Here is a 17,672-nt window from a genome sequence, read left to right as displayed (position 1 = left end):
TATATTACATCTTATATATTTATTACATCTAAACCATCACCCTGTCAACCAAAACTAAAAGTCATCAAAATTGCCCACTGATGACTGGCTTCCAGAAGAGGAATGATGGGGACTGACGACAGGATCCCCATGCTCAGAATCAAGTTCGGAGACCCCTTCAATCTCCTCGGGATCTTCTTCTTCAGCTTCAGGTGCTGCAGGTGCAACGGGAGGAATCGGGGGCTGCTGCAATTCTTCAATCTGAGCTTGAGCATCATCCACTGCAAGGATCAGATCTTGAACTTGTGCCTGTAGAAATTCAATAACAGTATCCCGCTGAGTGATTATGTGATCACTCTCGTTGATCTGATCTTCACGATGATGGATGGTCTCGTTTTGAGTAGCGGATTATTCCATTCTTCTCAATTACCACTGCTTGAAGTTGGTCTGCCTGGGTGAAGTATCTGGCAGCGTCCCCGTGGAAACTTCGTGCGGCAGTAATCAGATGACCTATCTCACGGCGTAGCAGCATGTGATAGTGGTATTGCACGCCTGTATAACGCCTCATTCCTTGCACTACTTCTTCTGGTGGACCTTCCAGTCTATGACTTTCAGGAATTGTTCCGAGGTCCCGCTCTACTTCACCAGGATCTGTTGTAGCACTACTTCTTCTGGTGGACCTTCCAGTCTATGACTTTCAGGAATTGTTCCGAGGTCCCGCTCTACTTCACCAGGATCTGTTGTAGCAAACAAACCAATAGGTTGTCCTACAACTTCCTCGGGGTGTTGACTGCAAAAAGCATAAATGGCTTCTAGGGCCGCTGCTTCGATAGTGTCCACAATTCTGTAGCCCATCACGCTGATCTCAATAGGTTGCCATTGTGAACGAAAAGGATGCTGAGGTATAACCATCCTGACATGGGCCCTATGGATTCCGTCTTCCACATGTTCAACAGCGTCATACTGAGGGGGTTCTGTATAATGGAAAGCCTGCAAAGATTCCCATAGCAAGCGGGGAAAACCCTCCCAGTGAAGGGCATTGGTGTGGAGATGCCCTTCCGGATCCCAGAAAACATTGGAAGGTGCTGCCATCTGCGACCAGGATGCAAATGGTAAAACTTGTTATCTTGTTAGAAGAATACAAGATAAACAGATCAAGATAACCAATTCTGTTAACAGCAAAGGCTGGAAATCAGATGGAAAACTAAGATCCCATATAAGATACCCAACTTAAAGCTGTCCTTAACTCTTCATTACCCCATTCCAAAAACAAACGACATGTCCATGATGTATAAAATTCTTTTATTGGCAACAGATGCATGCACGCGCTACTCGCCCTCACAACCAAAACAACTGCCGAATATTTTCGGACTTACGTAATTAATTTCGGTGGCATAACCATACGTCTCTCCCTATATAAAACTAGTCGATAAACCCTACGCATCCTAATAGCGTAAACGAGGTTAGTGTACCTGCAGAAGAATACACAGATATATATATCTCATGAACCTTTCATGGCAGCACGACATGAAAGCGTCCCCAAACATTACTGTTCACTATAGAAACAGCATCTGTACAATTACCGCCGTACAGACAACGTTAACATACGTTATCGAAACAACGTATTCACGGGGGTACCGCATAAATGCGGGGGTATGAACAGCGATCGCCATACCCTGCGCCGAACCATATACTCCCAATATAATCAACCTAAGTTGGTATATTGGCAGCATCTCAAGTAGGCCACTGCTTGAGAAACAGCGTTCGGTTCGCATCACCGACGGGAAGGCCAAGCTCCCTCAGTTGGCTGAGGATCCTTACCTTCTTACCTCCGTACGTAGATGTCGTTACAGGAAGTAAAGTTGGGTTGTGCAGGAATTTAAGTTTTGACGGAAAGTAGTGCTGCAAGTTAGAACTATCTATACATATATAGATACTATTAGCCACCTGATACTTTCCCATATAAACCCTTAGGGCTTTATGTTCTAATCACCAACCTTAACGGGTCCAACGTACTTTATAAATTCATTTGTTGGCAAACTTTTATTCAGAAAACACTTTTTAAGAGCTATTCTAGATGTAAAGATAAACCTACAGCTCTGATACCAGCTGTGGCAGAACCGCTCGAATTATTCCGGTTCAAGTGCGCTATTGACTGCCGTACAACCGCAATCAGCTTAATGCACTTCAAACGGAACAATCCTTTGGTCTGTCGGGTCTCCGCCCGATACAACCACGGTTCCGCAGGATCGAAGCAGGTTTACCTCGCGTGAAGGCGAGTTCACATCACAGAATAGCTCATCAACTTTTTAATTTACAATCATACATACATTATTACAAACCGAGTTCCAAGATAAGTAAATTCATACAAACCATGTTCAAACTGACAAGCGAAACAGCTTGTCTAAACTCACAGCGGAAGAGAAAGTTTTTACGCGACTACACACGTCGCGAAGACGGACACCAAGCTTAGCCCAGGGCCTGGTGTCACTCCGGAGGGTCGGTGCCAGCCGGGGACGGGTCCCATTCCACCGACCAGCCAAACGGAACGGACGTTGGCCACCCAAGGTTGTCCGTGGGGTTCTCGTAGGATATACCTGAAACAAATATAGGCAAGGCTGAGTATTCTAATACTCAGCAAGGCTTACCCGGGGTTGGGTATACTTAGCCCATAACTAGACTTATGAAGGCTCTGTAAAGGTTCTGGGTTTATTTTCAGCTGAAAAGCAACAAAGAGTATGATCTATTTTCAAGTTTTAGCTGTCAGATTCTAGCTTGATTAGCCATTCTAGGTAAGCACCTGTACTAAGCAAACAAGGTAGAGATTATCATTCACGAAGATTATCTCTTTAACAGTTACCCTTCTTACTCAATGTGGCAGAAGTGATAAGCAATCTCAAGCTTCGTGAGAGGCAGACGATTCGAATCGAATTTAACCTTGCAAGGTAAACCTAACACACACGCTTGGGATTACCGGCAGGGCTTTCCGAAGCAACCGTTTACCTTTCATTCCGACTCGTGGGCAGGCCACCACAAGCGACTTGCAGGACCGTACGCACATCACTCGTGCAGGACATACGTCTGTAGCGCGACTACAAAACCCGTATTCCTGTCTGCCATGCAGAACGTACTCCCACAGGCCGGTGCGTGAAAAGAACCAAATAGATCGAGTGGTGGGAATATACCCACTTGCCGGGCCGATCGGTTACTAGGCTTACCGCTTTACACCATTTCACGGCATGTGGCTAGTACTGTTCAACTGCTTAGCCACCACTACCAAACATTTCGGCCTTAAAACTTTTCATCGAAACAGACAGGGTAAACTTCCAGGTCATGTTACAGCCCATGACCCTGTCCGTCATCCTTATAGTGATTGCAGTAATGTAAACAGGCAACTCCTATATCGCGCGAGTGACAGGAAATCACTCGACTTCTACCGGTCCTATTAGCGAAGCATTTAGTCGTTAAGGACTCGGGTTCAATACATTGGATCCCTAGGGTTCATGCATCTAGGGTTTCACTTCAACTCCTAGACTTAATGCAAGATATAATATAGATAAGCATAGATTGCAGTGTAATTAAAGTAATGGGATATGTCCGGGGCTTGCCTTCTGGAGTGGGGGTAGGGGCAGGAGAGTCAGAGATTTCCGAACTCGGGTTCGGAACTTCAGTTAGTCCTTCGACGACTTGTGCAGGATCTTCTGGAAAGCCTTGGTCTTGTCCTAAGACCAGTTCGTAATCTCCGTCGTCGAGTGTCGTTGATTCTATATGAAATGCAATAAGTTAACAAGGTGAAATTTAAATTTGGGAATTCACATTTCAAATATTATAACTCATTCAATTAACACACAAACATGCATAAATAAAGAGGGTTTGGATTTGAAATACTATTTATGGTAGAATTTATTGTAATAAGAACTAAAACATTTAAATTAAATTTGAAAAGAATTAAAATTTGAATTACAAACTTTTAAATAAAAGATTATAGGAATTGATTATAAAATATCACATTAGAGACTAACAGTAGTGTTAATTTAGAAGAGGTTATATAATAGGTTTATTTAATATTTCAAATTTGAGAGTTGAAATAAAAGAAGTTAAATTTAAAACAAGTTTGAGTTTGCAACTTTACACAAGTTAGCTAGAAACCACTAAACATTCATACTATACTCTAAGAAAAATAAAAGAACATGAAATAACAAGATGGAGTGTATTTTACCCCTTAACTTTAAATTTAAAACACAGGTAGAAATATTTCGTTTCAAGCTAAACTCTATTAACAAAAGTCATAGAGTTTGAAATCTACTTTCTAACAAAACTAGTTTTGCTATTTTTAGATTTCTCTGTGATTTGTTATGAATTTTACAAGACAGGGAAGACTCTCACATAAAATAACAAGTACCCCTTACAACCTAGTCCTCACATTTAGCAGATAACCCCCTAGAAGAAAAACAATCAAAGCAATCAAGTCCAGGGGCTATGGCCGGCGGGGAGGAGGCACATGTCCGGCCAAATTCCGGCCGGGGATGTCGCCGGCGGTGAGGGGAAAAGAGAGGGGGAGTATGAGGAGGTCCTGCGCTACCTGTGGACGGTTTTGGGGAGGCTCGGGGTGGCCGGAATCGGGCTGCCCACGGAGGGCCGGGCCGGCGGCCGGAGGCGCATGGCGGCGGGGTAATTCCGGCGAACGAAGGAGGGAGAGAGCTGGCTGGGGAGGTTCTGTAAGGCACGGGGAAGCTCACGGTGCGGTCGATTTGGGGAGGAAAAGAACGGAGGAGGGAATTCCACGGTGACCCGAGCTCACGGCGGCGGCAATGGGGGAGCGGCGGGCTCTGTATGCGCGCGAGGTGCCCCGGGCGACTCCTTTTATAGACAAATTGAGAGGAGAGGAGGGGGAACACGGACGAGCAGAGCCTTATCGGGGAATTGCTACGGGGGAGAGGAATCTCGGAGGTGCAGCGGCGGCAGGGAAACCCGTGGCGGTGCGGCAGTACCGCAGGCGCCGTGGCGCGGGGTCAAGACGCCAGCAAGGGGGGGGGTGGAGCGGTGGCCGAGCAGAGGGGCGACGCGTGGACCGGGGGGGCACAGGAGATGGCCGGCGGTGAACCAGGGGCGGCGCATTACGCCGGCGGCAGAAGAGCAGGGGAGGCAGAGCAGGGGGGGGGCAGAGCGCAGGGAGGAAGAAGGGGATGAACTGATTTGTGGACTGATCTGTAATTTCAGAGAAAGGCAGGGGCCTTACTGTAAAGGGTTTGCAACTTTTAAACCAATGCCCAAATGAAGATGGTCCAAAAAGCAAAAGTGCATGGTTTTTCAAACCCTACAACTTCTCTTTAAGGTTCACCTGCATTTGAGCAATAGCTTTGGAGATAAACTAGACTTAGTAATAATTTCATATTTTATGTAAATCCCTAAGTAAAATTACTTTTGCACATACATCCTATGGTAATTTCACATATATTTTTGCAATTTGACCACAGACACTACTTTTTGCAAAATAACCCTTATGCTTTTAAATTTTTCCCTCATCTCCATCCATTTTGCATAAAAGGACCTTTAGTTAATATTAATTACATAAACATCCTTTCTTCCATAACATTACATACATAAAATACATTTTTGCCAAACTTTGAATATACAAGCTTACTTAAATTCTGAGGTATGACCTAGCTAATTACCTGAGTGTCACAGGAAGGCAGTGAGACGACGCGTGGGCGGGGGCAAAGCTGGAGGTGGACGGTGGCGGCCGGAAGCAATGCACTGCGCCGGCGGCAGAAGCGCCAGGGGAGCAGAGCAGAGGGCAGAGGCGCAGGAAGGAAGAATGGGGAAAGAATGGAGCCGGGGACTGTTTTGCAAAATCAAAGAAACATAGGGACTTTACTGAAAAGAGCTTATAACTTTTAAACCAGTGCTCAAATGGAGATGGTCCAAAAAGCAAAAGTGCATAGTTTTTCAAACTCTACAACTTCTCTTTAAGGTTCATCTGCAGTTGAGCAATAGTTTTGAAGATACTATAAACTTAGTAATATTTTCAAATTTTATGTAAATCCTATGGATAAAATTACTTTTACATATATACCCAAGGGTAATTTCTCATATTTTTGTAATTTAACCACAAGTTACCATATTTTGCAAAACAACCCTAATTTTTTTAAACTTTTCCCTCCATTTCCAACCATTTTGCATAAAAGGACCTCTAATTAAATTTAATTACATAAATATCACTTTTCCTTAACATTGCACATATGAAGCACACCTTTGCCATACTTTACACATAAAAGCATATCAAAACTTTAGGGTGCGACCATGCTATTTACCTGAGTGTCACAGCCTTCCCCCCTAAAAAGAATCTCGTCCCGAGATTCCGGAACAGAATGGAATGGAATAATCATGTTCGGTAGTTGGCTTGGAAGAAGTCGGGAAAGTTATGCTGAAGATAGGATTCGGTTTCCCATGTTGCTTCTTCTTCCGTATGATGGTTCCATTGAATCTTGTACATTCTGATGGTTTTTCTTCTGGTGCTTCTCTCTTTAGTGTCTAGTACCCTGATTGGATGCTCGGTATAGGTCAGATCTGGTTCGATTTCGATGGCTTGGGATTCGATGATTTCGGTAGGGATCTTGACACACTTCTTGAGTTGAGATACATGGAAGATGTTATGAACGGCCACTAATTGAGGAGGAAGTTGAAGACGGTAAGCCACGGGTTCACAGACTTCAAGGACTTCAAAGGGTCCAATGTACCGAGGAGCAAGTTTTCCCTTTACACCGAATCTTTGAACACCTCGGGTAGGAGAAACTCGAAGATATACGAAGTCTCCAACTTGGAATTGTAAAGGTTTCCTTCGTACATCAGTATAGCTTTTCTGTCGAGATTGTGCCGTTTTGAGATTTGCCTGTATAATCCTTATTTTCTCTTCTGCCTCACTGACAAGGTCGAGTCCAAAGACTTTACGCTCGCCGGTTTGTGACCAATTCAAAGGAGTTCTACAACGGCGACCGTATAATGCTTCAAATGGGGCCATCTTGAGACTGGCTTGATAACTGTTATTGTATGAGAATTCTGCCAGTGGTAGACATTTATCCCAATGCTTATCATATTGGAGGACACAGGCTCTAAGCATATCCTCCAAGATCTGATTCACTCTTTCCGTCTGCCCATCTGTCTGAGGATGATATGCCGAGCTTCGAATTAACTTAGTCCCAAGAGCACCTTGAAGTTGCTCCCAAAATCGCGCGACGAATAACGTCCCACGATCAGAAATGATTGTTTTAGGTATGCCATGAAGACGAACAATTTGATCCAAATAGATCTCGGCATATTTTTTGGCCAGATACGTAGTATGCACAGGAAGAAAGTGCGCGGTTTTAGTTAATCGGTCCACGATTACCCAAATAGAGTCATGTCTCAAAGAAGTGTTAGGCAGACCAACAATAAAATCCATGCTGATATCCTCCCATTTCCAAGAGGGAATGGTTAAAGGTTGGAGGGTACCGGCAATTTTCAAATGACTAGCTTTAACTCTTTGGCAGATATCACACTCTGAGACATACTTAGCAATTTCTCGTCTCATACGGGTCCACCAAAAGCTTTGTTTCAGATCTTGATACATCTTGGTACTACCCGGATGTATAGAAAATTTGGATAGGTGGGCTTCGTCCATGATTCGCTTCCGGAGTTTATGGTCCTTAGGTATCACAAGTCGTTTGTTGAACCACAAAACTCCCTCGGAATCCACTTGGAAACATTTGTACCTTTTCTCTCCCTGTATTAGTTTCTGCTTAATAATTCCAACTCCCTCACTACGCTGCTGAGCTAGAACAATGTCATCCCTAAGTGTGGCTTCAACCGAGAGATGGTTTAAGTCACCTTGGGGAATGATTTCTAAATTAAGCTTTCCCATTTCCCAACAAAGAGTTTCGTTGAAAGCTTCGACAGATAGGCAGGAACAATGTGCCTTGCGACTAAGGGCATCTGCAACGACATTAGCCTTGCCTGGATGATAATGTACTTCCAAGTCATAATCTTTAATCAGTTCTAGCCAGCGCCTTTGCCTCATATTCAAATCTGCTTGGGTAAAGATATATTTGAGGCTTTTGTGGTCAGTATAGATATGACACCTTGCACCCATTAAATGATGTCTCCAAATTTTCAAGGCATGGATGACAGCTGCTAATTCCAGGTCATGGGTAGGATAGTTTTGTTCATGAACTCTGAGTGCCCGTGATGCATATGCAATCACTCGGTGGTCTTGCATAAGAACACAACCGAGTCCAGTTCCAGATGCATCGCAATAGATGTCAAAGGGTTGTGACACATCGGGTTGAGCCAAGATTGGAGCAGTGGTAAGACGGTCTCTAAGAATATGGAATGCATCATCACATTTTTGATCCCAAGAGAATTTGACACCTTTCTTTAATAACTCGGTCATAGGTTTGGCTATTCTGGAGAAATCTGGAATGAAACGACGATAATAGCCTGCTAGACCAAGGAAACTACGGATCTGATGGACTGAGGTTGGAGGTTTCCAATCCATCACTTCCTGTACTTTACTGGGACCGACAGATATTTCGTCACCAGAAATGGTATGGCCCAGGAATTTTACGGTATCCAACCAAAATTCACACTTGGAGAATTTGGCGTATAAGTGGTGGTCTCTTAATCGTTGAAGGATGACATGGAGATGCTTGGCATGATCTTCTGGAGTTTTAGAATAGATCAAAATGTCATCAATGAAGACCACAACAAACTTGTCGAGTTCTTGCATGAAGACAGAATTCATGAGGTACATAAAGTAGGCTGGAGCATTAATGAGACCAAACGACATGAAAAGATACTCGTATAGACCATACCGGGTAGAAAAAGCTATTTTTGGAACATCACTGGGCCGAATCTTAATTTGGTGATAGCCGGAACGAAGATCAATCTTAGAGAATACCTTAGCTCCGGCCAGTTGATCAAACAGAATGTCAATGCGAGGTAGGGGATATTTATTTTTGATAGTCACCGCATTGAGAGGATGGTAATCAACACACAGCCTTAAGCTATTGTCTTTCTTCTTTACAAACAGGGCTAGACAACCCCATGGTGATGCACTTGGACAAATAAAACCTTTATCCAAGAGGTCCTGGAGTTGGATTTTCAATTCAGCCAACTCGTTCGGAGGCATGCGATAAGACTTCTTGGAGATAGGAGCTGTACCAGGTTGGAGTTCTATGATGAACTCGATATCTCTGTCTGGGGGCATTCCAGGTAAGTCATCTGGGAAAACATCTGGATATTCACAAACGACTGGAATATCCTCTAGCTTAACCCCAGATGTAGTATAGGTGCAAGAGTTGAAGGACTTTGGTGGTGGAAGATAAAGAATGGTAGGCTCATTTTCCGGTGAACCTATCTCCACGGTTCGGGAAGGGATATCTATAGATACATGGTACTGGGTCATCCAATTCATTCCTAAAAGAACATCCATTCCTTTGAGGTCTAATAATAGCAAATCTGACTTTATCAGAGTATTACCTATTTGGATTGGCACGCCCCTACAGACGTGATTTGAAGAGATGCTACCACCAGGAGTTGTTATCACATATATCCCATTAACAGGATAAATTTTGAAGCCTATTGTAACACCCTAAGGTAATTTCCTTAAATTTTAATGAATTTATTTTGGCTCAAATAAATTTTCCGGGGTTTTTCTTCAATTTTGTGGCATTTAAAGTAATTAAAAACACAAGGAAATAAAATTTTACCATAGGATTAAATTGTTTGTGCATTCATGCCGCAGCATTGTTTTATTTGTGTTGAGTTTATAGGTTTGAATTCAAATTGTATTTTGAATTCAAATGGTTTTGTTTGGATGTTTGAGTAAAAAAAAGAAAAGGGAAAGGAAGCAACCCAAACTCCTTGGCCCAGTCCAAAACCCCTTTTCCCCACTCTCTCTCGGGCCCCCTTTCCCCTCCTCTCCCCGCGTGGGCCTCACCCCGGCCCAGTTTCCCGGCCCAGCCCGAGCCAGCCCTTCTCTCCTTACGCGAGCAGCTACTCACGGCCGCTCTCCCTCCTCTCTCCCTCTGCCAGGCTGGTCCCACCGGTCAGGCGTTTCTTCCCCCTTTCCTCGCGCCTCCTCTGTTTTCTCCTCTCGCCGGTCCGGCCGTTCTGCCACTGACCGAGGGCCGCCCCGCCACACCCTGGGCTTCTCTCTCTCGCGCTCGCATGGCCCCACTGGCCAACACCCGAGCCTTCTTTCGCTTTCTAGAAGCTCGCCCGCGCCTGGGTGAGGCCGAGTCGCAATGAACCGCGGAAGGTGCGGGATCCGTTGCCAGCGACCCGCACGCCAAGGCCCCTTCACCCCTTTTTCTTGCCCACGTCCGTTCTCTCGTGTCTCGCCCAGCCACCACTGCTCATCCCAATTTTCCCCGTGCCCTGGAGCTCGCCGGATTTGAGCCCGAACCATTGCCGCCGGTGAGTCACCTCCGAGCAATTGCCGGCCACCGGTGTTCCCCCGAGCCGTGCTGACCTCCCCATCCCCTTCGCAGGAACCTCCCGGAGCGATTCCCGCCATCCAGAGGGCCCGGCCACCCCGGCATCATCCTCCTCCGCGGGAGCCCGACCCCTCCACCGCCGGTCATCGTCGTTGTCCCTCCTCCGTCGCACCGCCAGCCTCCACATCCCCTCGGTGAGCTTCGCTCCATCACCCTTATCTTTTTGCACCTGATGTTGTAGCCCTTACCCAACCGTAGCGCCTGGAACGCGCGCGCCGTCGTTACGCCGGCGAACCGAGCCGCCTTTCACCGCGGGCCGTCCTCTCCGGCCGATGCCGCCCCTTCCTGAGCCCACCAGTGGGTTACCCGTCCCGTGCTCGCCAAACCGCGAGCCAAAAGACCCCTTGCCGCGCTCAGACCGCCTGCTCCGGCGAGATCCCGAGCCGCGCTGCCACAGCAGCTGCCGCCGTCATCGCCACACCGCCGCCCGGACCCCTCCTTTCCCTCTTGAGCCGTTCGATGCAGATCCAGTGGCCCAAATCCATCCCGCGCGCGGGTCAAATGGGCAGCGTACCGGTCAGCATCGGTACTTTTGCTAAAGAGACCCCGGCCTACCCTGGAATCAACCCGCGCTCCAGCGTAGTTCAAGAGAATTTACTATGAGGTCCTGTTTTAGTCGTTTAAGCCCCTGGACTTCCTGGAATTAGTGGCCGCAGTCCATGTCTTGTGTTTTCCTGCACTAGCCCCTGTGTCTACCCTTTAATTACGTATAGGTCCCTCAGTTTTTGTGCAGAACCCCCTGGAAGTTCTGTTTTTCTCGCAAATAGGTCCCTGGATCTTGTTCTAAGCGTAGTTTTCGCGTTTTAGCTCTGTTTTAGGTGTTCTTTATATCCACGCGACCGTTGTAACGCGTAGAATAGTTCTAGGCTAGTTTTATGTGCTGTTCTATTGTATTGGTGTACTGTTTCTTATATTTTGCTATTGTTTGCATGTGTGTGCATGTGTGGCCCATGTATTGCTGTTACGATCGTGAATAGACGTCGAGCCACCAGAGCAGTACTAGGAGCAGCCATCTTCCGAGCGGTTCGAGCAGCAGCCGGGAGAGTACGAGGAAGGCAAGTATAACATGAACATCCTACCACTTTTTAAATACAATTTCATACTGCATTTTAATACTGTATGCCTATAAGGACTTCCCTAGCCACTTTATATCCTATATATATGTCCTTTGGGTTGCATTTTGGTTAGTTGTGCTAGGTTGCCGCGCTACAACATATCTGGGTCCTTTTTAATTAATTTGATTAAAGGTCTTATGCAACTTAATTCTGGAGCCGACCCTCTGTGCTGTGTGCTTGAGTGGTTTGTGCGTCCTTAAAAGATGTTTTTGTTAGAAACATGGTTTAGGGGGCCAGCACGGTGCTTAGTGCTTGGTTGGCCTCTCTCCCTAAGGACCGGTTCATAGAGCGACAACCTGGGACAACCGCGCAACCACAAGACTGGAATGGGACGGTCTTGACTTACTAATTAGGTCATTTTGGTTCGGGAGTAACTTACCTGCGTGGGCAAGGGGGGTGGTAAGCTTCAATGGTCCCTGCTCCTCCGGCTTGGTCTGTGCTGTGTGTCTTGTACCCCCGGAGGTGGGCCCCACCGTCGCTGATCCAGAATCCTTAGCGGTTACACCTTACCAACGTGATCCTTTGTAACGGTCTCGTAGTGTGCTTGCTAGCCATCTCACCTAAGGAAGTGTGATGAACAACTAGCGTAGCTCACGACTTGTGGGTAAAGTTGTGCAACCTCTCGAGAGTGTAAAACTGATATATCAGCTGTGCTCACAGTCATGAGCGGCCCAGATCCTCCTTTTGATTAGTGGGGTTATCAACCTTTGATTAGGGAGATTCCCCGGGTGGTTGTGGTTTGGTTGGTTCTCAGTAGTTCTTAATTAATATTGATTAAATTCTTATGCAATTGGGTTATGGTAATTCATCCACTGGTAGTAGTTAGCTATAATAAAATTTGCCAAGACTAAAAGCTAATGCAGTTGAGTCAGCTAGCCTAGAGCCTCATAGTTTGTGTTATACTTGTTGAGTACTAGTTTGTACTCACACTTGCCTCTTTACTCTTCTGTTCTACTTCGGATATCTTCGACTGCTGCTCAGCACCCGGCAATGTGGAGGACTACGTCAGTGGCTTCGACGACTTCTAGGCGTTTGTCTCCCAGTCGACGTCCCTGTGGCGCCCAGCTTTTCATGTATTTATTTTACGCTTCCACATTCCTTGAACTGATCCTTGATTCAGTTATAATAAAGACATTCATTTTATAATTTATACGCTTTTATTCGTGACATGTGTTGTGATATCTTGATAATCTGTTGTATATATGCGTGACTTGATCCTGGCGCATATATGATTGCTCAATTTATGTTCTTATAAATCGGGTGTGACAGATTGGTATCAGAGCCAGGTTGACTGTAGGACGAAGCCTAGATAGAATTGGTCAAGTTTAGGGATTTCTTTTCGCTTGCTCTGCTTTCGCAAAACCCAAACATTCGTTTCTGCTTCTATTCCTTGAGTCTTAAGTCCTTGATTTGCTATCTCTCTCCTATCCTTCCTGAGCAATAGCTTCAGTCTCCGTAGACGTTGGCCGGAGTGTCTAACCCTATAAGCTATAAGTTTAAGCCGTCCCAATGAAAATACGCTAGAACGAGTGTGTTAGTCGAGTAGTGTGATAAACTCGACTAAGTTGTGAATATTGAATGTTTGCTATTGTGCAAATGTTTGATTTGGATTTTTGGTTGATTGCATAGTCTAGTAGTTAAACTTGTTCATGCAAATCGACCCTAACACAACTTGAACTAAATAATAAAAATTGAATTAGGACGTTGGGGGTAAAACCTATATTTCTTTCTCCCTGTCATATCCTTCCGAAGTTTCATTTCCGCAGCTGCACTATATTTCTTTCTCATAAAATTTCGGTTGTTGCAATCAGATGGTGAACACCAGGCGCACCGGTTCCGGTTCTGACCAGCAGGAGTAGAACAACCAGAGTACCGGTCAGCCGTTACCGATGCCTCCACCACTGACCCCGGAGCAGTTCTTCCAGCTCCAGATGCAGATGATGGCTACCCTGAACAATACTGTTCAGGCTCTGCAGCAGATCCATGCTCAGCTACCGCCTCCTCCGCCACCTCAGCCTCGTGATCGGCGTGCAGACTTTCTGAGAGGTCACCCTCCGACCTTCTCTCACGCCATGGACCCACTCCAGGCGGACGACTGGCTTTGTTCGGTGGAGCGCCAGTTGGTTGTTGCTCAGTGCGAGTTCTGTATGCAGCAGGGCAGCTGCGAGGCTCCACTCTCGACTGGTGGGAGTCCTACCCGGCTCAGGACCGCGACTCTCTCACCTGGGTCCAGTTCCGTGAGCGCTTCAGGAACCATCACATCCCTGAGCGCATAATGAAGATGAAGCAGAAGGAGTTCCGTGCCCTTAAGCAGGTAAAAAAAAAATTGAAGGGAATTCTCTGCAATTTCTTTTGTAGCTTCGATCTATCCTTGATCTCTTTCGTGAGCCTGACCTATTGAGCGGTTTCTATCCTTGTTATCTGTGTTTATCATTTTAGGGATCTATGACGGTGACGGAGTACCGTGACCGTTTTCTTCAGTTGGCCCGCTATGCCCCTGCTGACGTCGCCCGTGATAGCGATAAGCAGGAGTATTTCAAGGAGGGACTGGATGATCACATCCAGTATGCGCTGCTGAACCATCGCTTCGACAACTTCAACCAGCTGGTTGATGCGGCCCTCAACACCGAGCGTAAGCGCCGGGAAATTGAGGATAAGAAGAGGAAGATGGCTCCATCCTCTTCGGGCAGCAACACTCATCCCCGCTATCAGCATCCGCAGCAACAGCAGCAGAGGCTGCCCCAGCAGTACCAGTAGCGGCAGCAGCTTCCTCCTTGTCCCCCGCAGCAGGTAGGACAGGGTCAGGGGCTTCCAGCGCCTCCGGCTCCACCGGCTCCGAGGCAGGGAGTGCCCACTTCTCCTGCCGGGCAGCAGGCCGCTGCATTTCCGCGAGTGTGCTTCCACTGCGGCGAGCCGGGGCACTACGTGAAGCGTCCCCCCATCAAGGAAGACTTAAAAGTGTTACTTTATCAGTCCCAGGAGGCTGATAACACTTTTAGTACATCAGATGGTACTTCACCATAAAACTCTTCGCGGTAATGGGCAGTGAAGCGCCACTATCGCGAGGATTACAACTAAAACCCATACTACTACATTAACTACGAAAAGGGGATCATCAGAGTCTTGCGCCATGCGGAACTTCAGCGGTGACCTCACCCACAGGCAAGACTGGGTGCAGGACGGAACCCTACTCGACGTCTTCGGGGATGTAGTCTGGATCTTCCACTGTAAAAGTAAAAATGGGGTGAGTACGAACGTACTCAGCAAGTCCAATCACACCCACGGAGGGGGTTATAACAGAAATTAATGCACAGGACAATCCAAGGGTAAGGTTATGGTTCGTTTGCGTAAAACTCGGTTGTATGCAAAAGTTTATGTTAAAAACATTTTCAAAACAAGTTTTCTAGTACCAAGGAGCACACGATGTCGATCCATACAGGATCCAAGTTTTAAATTGCTACCAGACTCCCCGTCCGCCGTAGCACACGGCACAACTGCCGGACACCTTCCAAACAACTCACACCAGCCCAACCGTTCCCAGAGAGAAACACTAGTTATGTGACCACACCATAACTTACCCAATACCATGGGCACGGCTATTCGAATAGATTTTAACTCTGCAGAGGTGTGCAACTTTACCCACAGGTGGGGTACCGCAGCACGATCACCTTAGTGTCGGTGCAGATCCCAACAAAGCCATTACCCACCTTAGCTAGACCTGACTAGCCACCACGGGATCCATCAAGGGGCCATTCGACCTATCTCTGAGGTTTAACCGGGGCATAAGTCACACAGAGCTTATCCCTTCTCCTTGATCACCCGTTGCTCTCAGCTCTCCTGATGGCTATTAGGCTAACTAGTGGGATTTATGCTAAGCCGTTGCCCATACAACGGTCAAGTGGTTTGCACGACAGGAAGCTAGGTGAGATGACACATCAACTCGGTCCTTAGGGGTGACAAGATGGATATCTCCCTTCCTTGCCCAACCACACAGGTACGGGCACACCAATCGGCAAATCACACAGAAATGCCATCCATCCCGTCTGACTCATCTTTCAAAACCACATTTTATCCCTTCCCACATTTTCTTTATAAAACCAGGTGGTCAAGGTATGGTTATCACAAACAAGAGTGGCTATCCTACCATGTTTTCAGCAAGCAAAACCATGCAATTTTATAAAACAGGCCACTGGGTTGTGTTTATAAAAACTAGGACAGAAATATGCATCAAAGGGCGGGATTGAACTTGCCATCGTCAAGTCCTTGCGGAAGGTCCTGATCGAAGCACTGTCCCTCGGGTTTGGGGTCGCAGAACTGGTCCTCGTTCGCTTGGTCACAGTCGGGACCTTCCTCGTTCACTCCGTGTCCTATGACGCAAACAAGCAGACACACAATCAAGCGCAAGAACTAAAAGCTTTTATCGTTGAGCTTGAATCGGAAATAATTTAGTTACGGAGGTAGGGGTAATATTTTTGGGTGGTTTCCTAATGGCATGGCTAGAACTATACTAGAAAGGGCGTGGTAAAGTTTCGGGTCGATTGGAGATCGTTTGGCGCATAAAATGACGAGGCGAAGGGGGTTTCAGGGGCTAAACAGGAGTCCAGGGGCTTATTCGTAACTATCCGGAAAGATTAAGGACCTATTTGTAAATCCTAGAAATACCCTGAGCATGCTAAAAGGTGTCAAGTATATCTAGGTTTATGTATCGAGGGGTTTGGTTTGAAATAACGGAAAGAGTAGGGCTTCTTTTGCAAAAGGGAGTGGATAGGGGGTTCCTTTGGGGAAAAACAGGAAAGGGGGGGTTTTGGCAAAAACGCCCTTTCTTCCTCCTCTCCCGTTGACAGGAAACAGGGGAGGGAGGTGGGGGCGCCGGCGGCGGCCCAATCCCGGCGGTCCGGGGTCTGGGGCGGCTCGGGGTTGAGGGGAAAGGGAGAGGGGAAGGAGGGGGTCCTATTCCGGGCCTTACTTCGGGCGGGGGTGGCGTGAGGCGGCCGGCCGACGGGGCGGGCGGCGGCGGGCAGTGCGGGCCGGCGGGGCGGCAAGGGTACCTGGAGAGGCGAGGGCTAGGCGGCGTGGTAGGTTGTAGGGGTGCCGGGGGTGCCCCTCGGCCCTATTTATAGGCGGCCGAGGCGGTGGAGGCCGGGGCGCGGCAATGGAGGCCGGCGAGCGGCGCGGGGCGCCTTAATGGCGTTCGTTCGTTTGCCCGCGTCGTGACGCAGCGTGCGGTGCGAGCACAGGACGGTGGCGGTGTGTGGCAGCGGCGGGCGGCACGGCGTCGCGGGGCGCGACAGCGGCGGGCGGCGCGGCGTCGCGGGGTCGGGCGCGAGCGCGTGCGCGCGCGGCGCGGCGAGGCGCGGGCCAGAGCGGGGCGCGGGCACGGCGCGGCGCACGGCCACGCGCTGCGCGTGCGCGCGTCGTGGCATGGCCGAGGTGAGGCGGCGTTCGGGCACGCGGCAGGGGAAGGGAGGGAAAAGAGAAGGAAGGAGGGAAAGGGAAAGGAAGAAGGAAAGAAAAAGAAAAAGGGAAGAAAGGAAGAGAAGGAAAAAGAGAGTAAAAGAGAAAAATAGGAGAGAGAAAAAGGAAAAAGGGAGAGAGGGGGGGGCGTGTCGGCGCCGATCGCGGTGGCGTCCGCGGCCGGTCGGCCACGCGCGTGCGGCATTCGCGCGCTGCGCGAAGAGAAAGGAATCGTGCCAGCACTGATTGCGGAAAGCGGTCGCGCGTGAGTGGTGCGGGATGGGACGGCGGTCAGGCTCACGTTGGCTGTTAGTGTGGCAGGGAAACGGAGAGGGTCAGGGCTAGGGTTTCACGACGGATAGGTTTTTGGTCGGAACACTCTAACGCGTAGTTTAAATTTGGAAATTTTTCAGGGCGTCACAAACCTACCCCACTTAAATGAATCTCGTCCTCGAGAGTCGGCTGGCTCCTAAACAGATGGGGAAATTCCTTCTTTAGAGCCTCCTCGCGTTCCCAAGTTGCTTCTTCTACTCCATGTCTGCTCCATTGAACTCTGCATATCCGTACTTCGGAGTTTCTCGTTCTCCTA

The sequence above is a fragment of the Panicum hallii genome, chromosome 9 (genome assembly GCF_002211085.1).
Source record: "Panicum hallii strain FIL2 chromosome 9, PHallii_v3.1, whole genome shotgun sequence".
NCBI lineage: Eukaryota > Viridiplantae > Streptophyta > Magnoliopsida > Poales > Poaceae > Panicum > Panicum hallii.
The sequence above is the reverse complement of the archived record's forward strand: the minus strand, read 5'-3'. Positions refer to the sequence as shown.